This window comes from Antechinus flavipes, chromosome 4, assembly GCF_016432865.1.
Source record: "Antechinus flavipes isolate AdamAnt ecotype Samford, QLD, Australia chromosome 4, AdamAnt_v2, whole genome shotgun sequence".
Taxonomy (NCBI): domain Eukaryota; kingdom Metazoa; phylum Chordata; class Mammalia; order Dasyuromorphia; family Dasyuridae; genus Antechinus; species Antechinus flavipes.
The window spans coordinates 81,114,818-81,131,063 of NC_067401.1; the positions used below are offsets into that span (position 1 = coordinate 81,114,818).

A 16,246-nucleotide genomic window follows, 5' to 3' on the forward strand; every position below is an offset into this window, starting at 1 on the left:
GAGGGCGTCCCGGATGGGTGCTACGCTTGCCCAGCCCACCCCAGGAGCTGCGTCCCTTTGAGGCGGGGGCGCTGTCGGGTTGGAAAAACAATCTGTAGTGGGTAGAAGGAAGTGGGCGACATCCCGGGAGAGAAGGAGATGTGTAGAGGGGCCAGAATCTTTCCCTCGACGCCACCTCATTACTCTCACTCTCCGCTTCCCAGTTACCCGGGAACTGGAAACTTTTTGGGTAGAATTGGAGGCGCCAGATGAGGTGTAGCCGGGGGATGCTCCTCAGAACCTAAGTGCTACGATCTTCGGACAGCCCGCCCTACCCATGGGTCTGCTAGCTCCTTCCCTTCCCTCACGCCCTGACCATTCTTTCCTCTGCCTTTTGCGGGGTTGCAATTTAAGCTGGTTCCAATAGACCCACTTCTCCACTTCGTTCCCGTAAGGCATCTAGCCCTCCTTCCCTCCCTTTTTTTTTTCCTTTTAAATAGCCTCAAAAAAAAAGCAATCTGGAAAGAAAAATGCATTTTATGGGATAAAAGAGGGATAAGATGACCCAGGGCGGTGCCCTGGACCTGGCATAAAGCCCTAGAACTGATGGTGGCTTTTTTAGAGCTCTCCAGCCCTCAAAGTTGTCACACACACACAGAGAGGAACCCAAAGAAGAAGAAACAGGAGTGGGATGGGAGGAGATCTGGGCTGAGCTCATCATGCACCTTTGTCTATTGGCCAGCAGGAAAAGAATGATGGAAAAAGCCAGAAACTAAGGGCCCTGCCTTCCTATAATCCCCATCCTTCATACTCATTTTTAAAAAGCATCTCTGGTAGCTCAATGCAAAAGTCACTTGATTATTACCAAGTTTTTTTTTTTTTTCTTCTCTCCACCTGTCCCTCCCCCCTCTTTTCCTTTTTGACTTTTCAGAGGAACATAATAGTGAGCTGAGAACCAGTTCTTACTAAGTCCATTGCCAGTAAACCAGAACATTCATGTATACCCACTTGGGACTGGATAGGAGGGGACTCCTTCTCAAGGAGAGATCTGAGGCAAAATTCCATCTGGGGATACAAGGAGAAGGAGAATGAAGAAGGAAAAGTTTTGCTATCAATCTTACCTACAGTTTTAATGCCATCACCCCCCTCCCTATTTACCCCATTCTAGGTTCCCTTCTCCCACTCACTCCAGCCTTGGCACAGGCTGTACTTGACAATCTATGAAGCCCTCAGTTCAAACACATCCCTCCTCCCCTTCCCAACAATGTGAGTTTGCAGGCTCCTAGAACCGTTGGCAGAGACAGAATGCTGTGGGCCTGAGCTGGGAAAAGGCAATCCTTTCTGAATCTTCAAGAAAAGATTTGTTTCTGCACAGACTAGTAGTAAGTAACCCAGGCAAGGCCCCTGTTCCCAAACCTTTTGTGTCCAAGCAGAAGTTATTCTCCTCAGCTGTTTACTCTTTCTCATGGTCTTGATCTATCCTTCACTTAATACCCTACAGCAGATATCTTATTAATAATAACATAATAGTATTCATATTAGTATAGCATTAATATTATATTTACTGTATGCCAGGCACTGTGCTAAATACTGTAACAAATAATCATCTCATTTTATCCTCAAAGCAAGGTAGGAACAATTATCATTCCCATTTTACAGTTGAGGAAACTGAGGCAAATGAAGGTTAAATATTTTGTCCAAGATCACCCAGCTAGTAAGTCATTGAGTTTGAATTTAAATTCAAGTCTTCTTGACAGCAGGCCCAGTTTCTATCCACTAAGCTACACTTTTTAAGAATCTCATCTAGGGTGGGATTCAAATATATGAAAAACATGGAATTTGTTGGGGGATAGGAGAGGGAAATAAAATTCATTTGCATATGACTTACATAAAACCTCCATAAATCATGGTCTATCTTCAGAAGATTTTTGTGTTAAAATGCCAACATTTCTCTCTTTTGGTGATTTTTCTCCTTCCCCACTTATTTTTCCCAGACCAAGAATTTCCCCAGAAGTAGCAACAAAAGCAGAAGAAAAGGGGTCTGGTGTGGGGAGACAGTCACCAAGAAGCTCTTTTAAGTCACTACTGGCTCCTGAGATACAATTTCTAAATTACATTGACTTATTGAATGCTAGCTAGTTTAGTTTTAACCTCATGCTGAGGACCTAGGGAAGAGAGAATTTGTTCAAGCTTTGCCTTCAAGTACATATATAGACATGCATATTACACATTTGTGTTAGATATGTGTGAGATTCATCTTCCATTTGGAGTTTTTTGAGAGGCAGCACGTTGAATAATGTGAGGAAAGAGTTAATCTCAAAGCCAAGAAGGTTTGGGTTCAAGTCTCCTCTCTGATATATATTGTCTGGATAAGTCATTTTCACACTCGGTGCTTTGGACACCTCTAAGACTATAAGTCACAGAAATCTGCTTTGATCAGAGTGAGTTCCCCCTGCCATGAAATCACAGATCTGGATCTTATTCTCTGGGGCTTGGGAGATGCTCTATGTTGTATCATGAAAGCAGTCCATTCATTTAGGAAGGCAAGAGGATGCCCCTTTAGTCAGAAGCCCCACTTGCTGGAATAAAAACACACTGTCTTTCCATCTGTTTGGAGGATGTGTATAACATCATTGTTGATGTGCTTGGATTTCACTTTTTCCCCAAGTGGTGAAGTAAATGTCACCCTATGGTATTTTACAGCAAAAAATAAATCATGTTAGGATGGAAGTGACCTCCCCCTTCTGCTTTCCTCCTTTGGGTCCAGGTGGAGAGTCACTCTCTAGAATGGATTATAAATATTTGGATTACAGTAATAATATCTAACATCTATATTGTGCTTTCTGATTCATAGAATAGTTTCCATGAATGATCTCATTGGACTTCCTATTTTCACATATATGTACTCTTGTTTTAAATGTAATACACTAATCTTTTTAGGGACAAGGAGGCTCAGAAAAGACCATTATTGGCACTTTCATTCTTAGATACATAGGATAATTATACACACACACACATTCTTAGAGTTATTATTTTTCCCAAGGTATTGTGAGTTAGTAGGTAGAGTCAGAAGAACCAGAGGAAGGAAATCTTGACTCTTCATCTTACTAAATCTAAGATCTTAAACAGATGGCTTTACTTCTCTGGGCCTCAATGGCTACCTTTAGAAAATAGGGACAGAAAAGTTCATAGGTTATTATAGAATAGAACTGGAAGAGATTTCAAGGCCATGTAATCTACTCTTTTAATTTTATGGATGAAGAAACTGATTAAATAATGTTGACTAAATAACAACTTGCTCAAGATTATATGTCTAGTAGGTAAGCAGGTGCTGCAGTGGATAATGTTCCAGGTCTGGAGTAAAGAAGACATCTTCCTAAGTTCAAATCTGCCCTCAGACATTTACAAGTCACTTAACCCTACTTGCCTCAAGTTGCTCATCTGTAAAATGAGCTAGTGAAGAAAATAGTAGACCATTCCAATATCTTTGGCCAAGAAAACTCCAAATGAGATCATGTAACTCACAAACACTTGCAAGAGGTGAGATTAAATCAAATTAGCTGAACTGGCTAGCCCCAAGATCCTACTCAAATATCATATTTTATAAATATAGTGCACATCCACTAAACAGGGTATCACATCTTCAATTTTATGTTTATATCTTTTTTTGATTGACTCAGTAAAATAAGCTTCTCATTTAAAATAGAGAGAGGCACAATCCTATATTTTGGTTAGCATTGAAGATTGGCCCTTCAAGACAATATTAGACATTAGAATTGTTATTGAATGACATATATACACACAGATGTCTCTGATCCTTTAAAGCCTAACTTTTCTCCTGCATAAAGTGTTCCAAGATTATCTTAGCCCAGGTGATTTCTCTCTTTCCAGAACAGGTGATGCTACACTTGTCAATTGGCAATTTATTACAGCCTTGTGTCATCTCAAATTATTACTTTTATTTTCTAAAAATATGTTTTTCCAGTTAGATTAGAAATAATATTTAATATTCATTTTTTAAAATACAAAGTTCCAAATTCTCTCTCCTTTCTCCTCCTTGAGAAGGCAAGTAATATGATATAGTTTATACATGCATAGTCAGGTAAAACATTAAATTATTTTTCTCAATGTCATTTAATTCTTCTGTTTTAATTTATAGAAGTCTTGTGGTACAGTGGAGACTTGACCTTGAAACCAGGATGGCTTGAATTCAAAATATGTCTCTGATGCATACTATCTCTGTGACCTTAGGCAAGTTGCATGCCAGTTAATTAGTCAACAAGCATTTATCAAACACTTAACATATGCCAGGCACTTTGTTAAATGCTGGGGGATTCAAAGAAAGTTCCTGCTCTTAAAGGGCTTCCAGTCTAATGAAGGAGATAACAAGCAAAAAGATAGGTACAAACAAGCTACATACAGGATAAACAGGAAATAATTAACAAAGAAAAGGCACTAGAAATAAGAGAAATTGGAAAAAGACTACTGTTTTGGCAATCTAAGCAATTCTCTAAGGCTATATGTTGAAGAGACGCCAACCTATTGGTAGAGGGAAGTTCAGTCCTTTCAGAGTTCCTAAAACCAATGAAATTAGAGGTTCTGTTTCTATCCCAGTTGTTACTTAACTTTTTATGAGTTCATATCCCTTTATCCAGGTTTATTGTAAAAAATGAACTGTGTTTTAAATTTCTTTCTATCTCATATGATGTTATAAAGTCATAGGATTATAGGAAATAGAACTGGAATGCAGATTGTGTTGAAGGAAAGGGTGTGATTTAGAGATCACCTAATCTAAGCCCCTGATTTTGCATATGAAGAAACTGAGGTCCATTGAGGGAGACCGACCTGTGACAGGGTCATTCAGCCCACATAGTAAGTGGCTGATGAATATTTGTTAAAGTAGAATCATAGCATTAGAAAGAACCTTGAGAGTCATTACTCTTCTCCAATTCTCTTGTTTTGCAAGAGGTAATTTGTTTAAGATTACAAGGCTCATTTAGAGGGATAAATGGTATTAGAATTCAAGTCTCTTAAATCCCAATCCTGGGCTCATTTAGTTATACATGCTGGCTCTGGATATGTGCCAATCTGCATAAACAAAACAAAAAAAACTACTTGTGGGATTGGGATGGAAGGAGGAAGACAACTTGGAATTCAAAATGTAATAAAAAGTTATATATTTTTAAAATCTATGTTTGGGGCACTTAGATGGTTATAGTGGATAGTTCATTGGCCCTGGAATCAGGATTTGATTAGCTATGTGACCTTTGGCAAATAAATCACTTGATCTCAATTGCCTTGCCAAAAAAAAAAATGAATAAATCTATGTATGTATAATAATAAGCATTATTGTTATAAAGGAACCAATTGCTTTTGTTGAAGCCAAATATTAGTATTTGATTAGCATCTTACTTGGGAGAGAAATCCTATTGTGGGATTAGGTCGGAGTTTGGAGTTCTATGGGCAATTCAGTCCTCGTGAGTCTCCAGCTTCGATTGGGACACCTTGAAGGGATAAGCTAGATTCTATGATAAAAGGATCTACACAGTCAACAAATATTTACTTACTGACTTATTCATTTTGTAGATATTTATTACATGTCTGCTGCTGAGAAACATGATGGTAAATCAATGGTGTCAAACTCAAGCAGAAATGAATCCCTAGGAGCAGCATATTGACTTGGAAAATTGCAAATCAACATTATCAGTGTTGTTTTAAAATTCATTTTGTTAGTTATTTCCCAATTATATTTTATTTTGGTTCTGTCTGCCCTGAGGAGTTTTGTGGACTATGTTGGGAGTTTGACACCCCTGGATAATACTGGACTTGGAATTAGATCTGTTTTCAAATCTTGCCCCTGGTACATACCAACATGGTCCTGAGCTACTTAATCTCCATGGGCCTACATTTCTTCATCTGTAAAAATTTATTCATCTGATACTTGAACATAGAATTGTTGGGAAGAAAATAATTTGTGAATGTTAATTCACTTCATAAAATGCAAATAAATTTGGCTATGTTGAAAGCATGGTAATAGAGGGAAGGGGAAGATAGGGATGTACTGGTAAATGCTTAATAACTAGACCTGCTGGGGAAAAATATGCGTATACTTTTTAAATTTAATCAGAATTATTAACCATTTCTTAAGTCTAGAATTAATAACACAATAAATCAGATCTTCATTAGCAGTGATTTCTGAGGTATAAATGTTCACAAGGAAAATTTTCAAAGCAACTAGAGCTGGTTCCAGCACACCTCTCAAAATAAGGCATTGTCTCTAATTTCCTGAAGGTAAAAATCTAGTAGGAAAGATTGTGTGTGTGTGTGTGTGTGTGTGTGTGTGTGTGTGTGTGTGTGTGCATGCTTGTGTAATCTGTATCTCTATGTTTTTATTTATATATTTTTATATACATATTAATAAGCAATTGTTATTGTTGAGCCATTTCCAATTATGTCTGAGGGAAACAGAATTAAGTGACTTCACCAGGGTCATAGCTAGCAAGTATCTGAGGCTGAATTTGAACTCAGATTTTCCTGACTTCAGCCCCAGACCATCCGCTGAGTCAGCTAGATGCCTATATTCTATTTCATACTATAGTTATTAAGTAGTTTTTATGTGACGTGATGAATAGAGAGTCAGCTTCAGTGAAAGGAAGACCTGGATTGCTGCCTTTGACCCGCAAGATTATATGATTCTGACCAAGTCACTCAACCTCAGTTTCCCATGTAACTCTCTAAAACTATAAATTATAGCAGGGCTTCTTAAACTTTTTCCACTAATGACTTCTTTTCACCTAAGAAATTTTTACATGATGTTGGATTATGATTATGATACTAATAAATCATAATTTCACAATCTCCACATTTAGTTATGTGATCCCATATGGGATCAGTTTAAGAAGCTTTGGATTGTAGAGTGAATGTAAGCCTTCATTAGTAGGGGAAATTTACTCACTTGGAGATACCTAACCCTGTGAAATCACAGAGTTCTTTCTTCCATCCCCAACAATTATAAAATTGTTATAAATAAACTTGATTTATATTTATATATATTACAAATATATAAATATAAAATTGTATATAAATATTAAAATATTCATTTAAAAGCATTATCTATTAATGGGCAGCTACATGGTATAGTTCATAGAGCACCAGGTCTGGAGTCAGGAAAACTCCTGGGTAAATCCCTTAACCCTGTTTGTCTCAGTTCCTCCTCTGTAAAATGAGCTAGAGAAGAAAATGTCAAACCATTCCAGTGTCTTTGTCAAGAAAACCCCCAAAGGGGTCACAAAATGTTAGATATGACTGAAAAATTACTAAACAACAACAAAATAGAACATACCCCAAACTGAAAAGCTAGAAAATATGCAAGTTTGGAGGAAGGAAGAATATTTTCTCACTCGGAGATCAGCGGAAAGTCATCTGGGCTGAGGCTCGGAAAATGAGTAGGATTTCAGAACACAGAATGGTAAAACTGGAAAAGGCATTTAAAATATAGAGAACAAAGCATGTAAATATATAGAAATGTAAAATACTGGGTGTATATAAGAGGTGATAAAATAATTCCGTTTTACTGGAATACATAGTGGAGAATAGCATCTGATTTGGCTTCCAAGTCTGTTGTGAGATTGAATGAGACAATATTTGTAAAGCATTTTGGAAGTCTTGAAATGCTATGGAAATACTAATTGTTGTTGCTTGATGCTGCTGCTAACCTTAAATGCCAGGGCAAGGAATTCGGACTACATTTAATAGGTAAAAAATTGCTTTGGAATGGCTGTTAGCAAAGGAGTGATGCGATCAGATCGCTTTATAGTGAAGTTTAACCTCACAGTGACATGAGGGATGGATGAAGGAGGGAGGCTGATGCAGTATTCCAGGCAGGTGGTAATGAGGGAGCAGTGGGAATAGAAAAAAAGAGAATAGATTGAGAGAGATTGCAGATTCAGAATCCACAGGGCTTTGGAACCCAGTGTAATAATTGTCCTTTGAGCTAAAAGCAGGATGTGACCAATGAGGAGGTGAGATGAATTCTGAGTGACTGGAACAGAATATGGCCATCTACTGTGCTGAAGAGATCAGAAACAGTATGACATGGTCTAGGGAACATACAACTAAATAAAATTTCCTTTTATATTTTCAGCCTCAATTTAATTAAATTTTCCATCCTCATTCCCCCTCCTCTGAAAAGTAATTTTTGGGATGAATTCCCAGAATACGTCCTGAATGGTGTAGAGCTGAATTGTGACATTTTTTGTGAATTGTCCCAATTGTGATAATTGTGAATAACCAGCATCTTGGTGTTTTTCAGCATTGTGGTCACACGTGGTCCATGAGGCTGTGACCTAAGTTAATTTGACAGACTTGGGAAGGGTAAAAGGGAGTGTAAGTTATTTAATAGGTCATAGGAAAATAGAATCTGCCACAGAGACTTTTATGCCCCCTCCTCCCCAGCTATGTGGGAGGGAATATATCTTTGTGACAGACTTTATGGTTATGGTACTGAAACTTGGGAGAGGGGGTGGTGAAAATAATCATGCTAGAGATAAGATACTTATTTTTGTACATGTCTTATTGACTGACTGAACATCCTTTCTAGTGAATTGTGAAATATTTTTAAGGTAGGAACTGTGTGGTCTTTTGTCTTTGTGTCTCTTCCATGACTAACATAGAAATTGGAACATAGTAGGCACTTAATAAATGTTTATTAAATTGAATTGAATTATGTGTGTGTGTATGCATGTGTGTGCCAAAAGCCACCTACATAGCTTGTCACTAAGTACAGTATTTTGATGAGTTTCCATCACTGTGAGACCTGGATGTGCAATCAGAGATTTTAGTATAAGAATACCACCTGTGTGTGTATATCTATATTTCATTCTTGCAGGCAGGAACAAAATATTGAGTAGTTTGTCCAAAAAAGTCTCTAGAGCACATAGATTTCAATCAATCCAACAAAAACATTTATTTAAGAGTTTCCCATATGCCAGGCCTTGTGCTAGACAAAATAAAGCAGCCTTTGTTTTCGAGGGGCTTTTGTCCTGCTGGGGAAAAATAATATACATACAGATAAACATAACTTTATGTAAAGTAAATTCAAGTGTTATTTTGGTCCTAATGCCCATTGGAGTGAGACTCTCCTTTTTGGAGATGAATATCCTGCTCTGTATGAGGGATGGGGTGGAATCAGAAAGAGGGGAGAAAATTCCAGTTTTGTTTAGTTTCCCTTTGGGGATTCATCATTCAGGTGTACTGGTTTCCAGTTTCAAGAGAGAAAATGGAAGAGACTATTGGAAAAGGCAGTCTCTATCATGTTCCATTTCCCAACCTCTCCTGGGGTGAGATCCAGGGCCTTCTTGGATGAGCAGAGTAATCTTCAATAGGAGAACTCCTTCACTCTGTATTGTCTAGCATATATTATTCTTTGTATTCCTTCTCTGATTTTTGTTTTGCTACAATCTAGATAAATGGACTTCATCTGTAGGAGATCAATTTAATGTGTTGGGGACCTTCTTGTAAGTCCTTTGATATGATGTAGGTACCAATAAAGCTTATGAGCTTTCTATTATTCAGTCCAGTCCCTTGATACATGATTGGCCCACTTCCTTTTCTAGACCAATTACTGTTGGATAATATCTTTTATAGTGTTTTTGTGGTACAATTTTTTGAACTACAATATGTTATAACCCATTTAGCCACACAACATGTCCCTCAATTGCCATTTAGATGACTGACAATTTTGATTCTTTAGCGATTTCGTTTTTCCATAATTCATAGTTATATAGCTTCAGTGAAATAATATTCAATCAATCAATCAATCATTCAATCAGTAAACACTTGAATGCTTACTCTGTGCTAAGCACTAGGGATACAAAGGAAGGCAAAAAGCCCCTGCTCTCAGTTCAGTCTAATTGGTTTTAAATTAACTGATGAACTGATTTTTAAAGAGATCTACCTTTGTTTCAAGAAGAACCTTAGGTTCATTAAAAACACTGCACAAACATGTATAACTTATAACAAATTGTTTACTGTCTCAGGGAGGAAGAAAATCTGGAACCTAAAATTTTAAAAAATGAATGTTAAAAATTGTTTTTGCTTGTAATTGGGGGAAAAATATCATTTAAAAACCAAGAACAAAAACAAAAACAAAAAAATACGGCACAATTTCTCCCCAGGATGATTTTCCCTGCTTTTTCTCTTCAATTCAATTTTGAGCCCAGTTCATTTTCTAAATGCAGTGTCTGCCCTAGATATATATACTGATGAACTGTTTCCATGGGCTGTTCCTTTTAACTGCATGTCATAGAATGAATTAGAGGCATTCTTCATCCACACGGGGTGTGTGTGTATGTATAGTATAGTATAGTTAGGCTGAAATCTTTTAAATTATTATGGGACTCATTTAGTAGGTTCTTCAGTGTTCTGGGACTTAATGCAGTTGGCATTAAGTTTCCTTTTTCTTATATCACCATGGTATTGCCCATACTCCTTCCCTGCCCTTTTACTTAATTTTCAATTCTTAGCTATAGCAAAAAGTGCTGCTTTAAATATTTTGGATTTATATGGGGACTTTTTTCTTATCAATGGCTTCCTTGGGACATAAACCCAGAGACTACTACTGAGCTAAAATATAAATATATAAAAATAAATAAAATATAAAATTTATTATTTTTAAAATAGCTTTTTATTTACAAGTTATATGTATGGGTAATTTTACAGTATTGACAATTGCCAAACCTTTTGTTCCAAATTTTCCCCTCCTTCCCCCCACCCCCTCTCCTAGATGGCAGGATGACCAGTAGATGTTAAATATAAAATATAAAATTTAAATTCCAAATATTTATATAGGGACTTTTTTCTTATCAATGGCTTCCTTCGGGCATAAGCCTAGTAGTAGTCTCTGGTTCAAAAGGTATGGATATTTTGATCACTTTATTTGCACAATTCCAATTTATTTTCTAAAATGGTTGTAATCATTTCATAACTCCATCAATGCTATATTAGTGTATTTATCTTCCCACAATCCTTCCAACATTGACTATTGCATTTTTTGTCATTTTTGCCAAGTTACAGAGTATAAGGAAACCTTGGGATGTGTATTTCTCTTGTTTGTGATTTGGAGCAGTTTTTCATATAGTTGTGAATACTTTGCAGTTCTTTTTGTGATAAATTAGTTCATATACACTCACTATTTATCCATTGGGGAGAATTTAATAAATGTTTAACTAGAATCTCTATTTGGCAAGGAAATTGAGCATTTGCTGGCTGAAGTTTTTGGGCTTCCTTATTTTGATTCCTTATTATTATGATTATAATAATCACTATTGGTATATTAGAGCTCTATGATCTGTTTTGCCTCATTTGAATTCAGAGGAATCCTGTGAAATAGATACTAGGTATTTTTTTAAAACAGATGAGGAAACTGAGGCTTATGAGTGTTCATGATCACATAGCTAGTAAGTATCAGAGATAGGATTTAAACCCAGATTTTCTTGTCTTCAGGTTCAAAGCTATCTTTATGATAGGATGTAGCAATTGTGCCAATTCCTTTTTTTTCTTCATCAAAGAGATCCTGGGAGTCATTCTTCCAGTTGGCTGCATCTTCCTTATATATTTTGGGTTTGTTTATAAAAGGAAAAGAATGTAAATATTGAAATGACTCAGTTCTTCCATTAGTATGTTGATTCATTGGTCATTAAAGAAGAGCCCACATTTAGATGACCAAGAGTTAAGTTAATATTTAGAGATGGTTGGAAACTGATTCTTGGAACTCTATCTTTTCTGCCTCTCTCTACCATGATTTCAGAAATAGAATAAAGTTACACACGTCAAGGAGCCATTTGCATTTTTCTTTGGTTCATGGGTTTGGGACATGGCCAAAAATGATATTTAACAGATATAAATGTCAAAGCCTGTACTTCTTTTTAAAATGATCATTATACATAGAGGATGTAGAGACAAAGCTAGATGGTCACTCTCCTAAAAAAAAGCTTAGTAATTTGTAGATTTTACCACAAAATCAATGAGCTATTGAAGGTCTTCAGGCAGGGAAAAGATGATCATTTGGAGTTAGTGGGCTTGAGTTCAAATCTTGGATTTTCTTTTTATTATTTAGGGGCAGTTATTTAATCTCCTTTGGCCTCAATCTATAAAATGAGAAAGTTGGAACAGACTAGAAGTGTCAGTGCAAAATGACCAGAGATAAGAGAAAAGGAAATCAGATAAAAATGTAATTGGGAAATATTTAACAAAATAAATAAAAATAAAATAAAGTATATACATTTACACAAAATAAAATATGTACATTTAGAAATGAAGTCAATATGCAGCCCTCAGGGATGTTTATGTATGAGATATGGAACCATTTCCATTTAAGATTGACACCAATGGACTAGATGAACTCTGAATTCTATGGTCCTTTGTATCTTAAACAATTCACATTCTCTTAACCTATCTGTATTCTTTTCCTTGAGCAAGAGACCTCATGAAAACTTTCCTTTCTCAATCTATTGAATGGTAGGAAGAAGATTTTTTTTTTTTTTTTTTTTTTTTTTTTAGAAATCATGACATGGAATTCAGGAAGAGGACAAGAAAATTCACTTTCCCACTCTTCTTGGTTTAAATTGCAGCAATCATGCCTATTAGAATGCCATGTTTTCATGTTTTCCCAGGAGGGAGAAACATGACTTTGTCTTATGGCTACCTTTTGGGCCATGAGCTACTGGAACTGGGTTCCTCCCATATTTGATAGAGTGTCTATCAGGGCAGTTAAGTGAAGATGTTAACAATAGTGACATATGAGTTCTATGTTAGATTAGGACTTTGCATCATTCTGAAAAGTAATCTTAGCAATGAGATAGGAAATAGGAAAAAAGAATGAAAAAATTGAAATTTCCAATTTCTTCCTGATTCATCAATATTTGGGTGAAATGAATTCCAATCATCTCCATTACACCAATTCAGATGGAGGGGAAAAAAACATTTATTAAGTACCTACTACGTAAAAGATGGGCTCTGCTCTCTCCTGAGAGCTTACAATCCAAGGTGAGAATGCCAAAAGACAAATACAAAAACAATGATACTAAAGGAGTGAAATGAATGCAAAAAAGAGGTACTGGAAAGACAAATCCCAAAGTCTAAATATGAATGGGGAGAGGCTGCTATTTTAGATTATATGTATAATTATATCATGCTAGTGTGTTTAATTGAGAGTTGGTCATATTTAAAAAGTGGTTTGGTTTGCTGTCTATAAGCAATAATGAAGGATTTAGTGTTAGAGAAACTGGGGAAGATATGTATGAGCTAATGTAAAGTGAACCAAGAGAACAATTAATTATAACAATATTATAAAGACTTTAGAACTTTGATAAACCAACCTAATGACCAACCACAATTCCAGAAGACTTACAATGAAATATGCTACCCACATCCAGATGGAGAAGAAATAGACTCAGTACAGATCGAGACATATCTGTATATATGTATATATATATATATACATATATATGTATATACAGATACAATACACATGTACATCTACACACATATACATGATCAATGTGGGAATTTGTTTTGCTTAACTATGTATGTTTAGGGTGGCTAAGTGGCTTAGGGAATAGAATAGATTATAGTGACTACTTATAGTCATAAAGATATGAGTTCAAATCTTGCCTCAAGCACAAACCCATTCTGTCTCAGTTTCTTCATCTGTAAAATGAGCTAGAGAAGGAAATGGGAAATCACTCTAATATCTCTGCCAAGAAACACCTCCACCAAAAAAAAGGATCACAAAGAATCAGACACATTTAAAGCATTTAAACAGCATTCATTTGTAACAATTCATTGTAACAAAAAATGTAGTTTCCCAATAGGCTGGAGACTGTGTCTACAACTGGATTCTTTAGTAGTGAACAGTGTGTCTAAATGGAGAAGGTTGAAGTATTAACAACCTCCCATTGGGACCTATTGGGGTCTCACTGGCTGAGTCTTAAGAGCACCCCAGGGAGAACTGGAGCAGATTTTAATGTTACAGATATGCTTTGGAGGAAACTATTTTTGTTTAGTGAGGATTTTTCCCCCCTGGTTTTAGAAGCATGGAATCCAGGAAATGTTCTTAGACAGAAATAAAAAGTAGCACCAAACTATGACCAAGTAGGTACAAGACAACTGAGCTGCAGGGATTGGTTGGTCTGTGGGGTTCCATGGTTTTGAAAATATCAAATAGATTCCTTCTAGAAATTGGGCTAGGGATAGAATCCAAAGGAGAAATAAGACAAAAACTTAACATTTTAAAAATCTCAACTAAATAAAAATAAGTGGTTTTGTGTTTTGTTTTGTTTTGTTTTTTTGAGGAGGAGGAAAGGTGTATTAAGAGGGGTTAAAGGAGGAATTGCTCCAAATAGAGACTCTACTTTTAGGCCAGCCAGTTACCCTGAGTGTAAATGTCTACCTTAGTATTTCTCAGGTTTATGATTTCACATAAGCCATGCTCTGAGGCTGATGTGTACACTGTATAAAAGAGATTCTGAGTATTTTGGATCAGAATATGTTTAAAGGGAAAGCAAATACTATAAAAAAGTATTTTGGCAGAGGATTTGGCAGGATCCCTGATTCCCTCTGCTCATTCTCCAGGGAAAACATAGTCATGGTACCTTTTCCATCCTAGTCTCTGTCTATCTATTCCCAACTCAGCGTATCCTGGAAAAGGCTGCTATTTTGGATTATATGTACAATTATTATATTATGCTCATGTGGCTAATAAAAAGTTGATCAAATTTAAAACATGGTTTCCCTACAATTGTGTTAGAAGCAATAATGAAAGAGATGGTATCAGAGAAATTTAGAATGATATTATAAACCTAATATAAGGACATTATGTGTGGCACAGTGCAGGTACAGTTACTATTCAGTAAACCCTTTTTGGGGGTAGTTAGGTGACATAGTAGATAGGGTGCTGGGCTTGGAGTCAGGAAAACCTTAGTTTAAATTCAGCCTCATATACTTTACTAGTTGTGTGACCCTGGGCAAGTCACTTATTCCTGTTTGCCTCAGTTTCCTCATCTGTAAAATGGGCTAGAGAAGGAAACAGCAAACCACTCCAGTTGCCAAGAAAATTTCAAATGGGGTCAGACACAACTGAACAATAACAAAAGTCCCTTTTGACTGATGAAACTGCCATTCCAAACTTGATTCAAGAAAAAGAAATAGGTCTCCTCCATTCCTTGACAACGTACATGTGTCTAGCATAGTGCTGAGAGTATTACAAATGGTAAAAACCCCATTGTTTTATTGACTTGGAATTGGAAGAGAATAAATGTCTAGCCTTATTTTAAAGAGGGATTATGGAAATAAATTCAATTTTCAGTACAGAAATGGAAGATTTAGCATATGTTCCAGGACTGGATAACTCTGTGCAAATGTGTTACTCAGTAAATTTCTTGTTTGAACCTCAGTTTAATTCAGCAGATACCTATGAAGCACCAGCTCTTTGCTAAGCATTAGACAAAAGCAAAACAATTTCTACCCTCCAGAAGTTTACATTTTACCAGTGTTCTTAACTTTATCACAATTGTTTCATTTATTTCTAATTATCTGCATAGGACAATAATGATAATAGTGACCTTCATTTGCATAATACTTTATATTTTCAAAATTGTTTTTCCATCTATGACCTCATCTAAGCCACCCTGTGAAGCTGATAGGGCAGATATGATGAGAAGTTAAATAACTCCCCTAAAGTTACACATATAATGAGTAGCAAACCTGGGTCTAGAGGGCAGATCATCTGACTTTGGTTCATTGTACTTTCCATTAAACATTATGGGTTTAAACCCTAGCTATGTTAGGTGACCGACCTCAAGACCGACTGGAACTGCCCAGTCAGTAGACACAGAGGGAGAAAGGCTTCAGATGTCAAGGAAGGAGCACTGGTCTAAGGCACTGGTCAGTGGGTCTGGGAACCAGTTATGCTACCTGTCTGATCTTAGGGAAGTCACATAATCTCAATGAATCTCAGTTTTCTCATCTGAAAAATGATTTTTTTTTATATGGAGGTAAGTAACACATAATTGAGAAGATAAATTCACTTTAATAATACTTGTCAAAGCAATGCAATGAAGTGGCAGGGTGACTAGAATACAGAACTAGCAATCTGGAAGGCCTGAGTTCTAATTCTGCCTCAGATACTTACTAGCTGTGTCATTTAAACTGTCTAAAATGGGGACACTAGTAGTACCTATCCTATAAGGAAGAGCAAAGGAGTTAATCA

General features: G+C 36.3%; 1 protein-coding gene across 1 annotated transcript in view; it reads left to right on the forward strand.

Moving 5' to 3' along the window:
- STUM (stum, mechanosensory transduction mediator homolog) overlaps window positions 1–16,246 on the forward strand; it is a 103,224-nt gene that overhangs the window by 698 nt on the left and 86,280 nt on the right. The gene's annotated exons all lie outside the window — the stretch shown is intronic.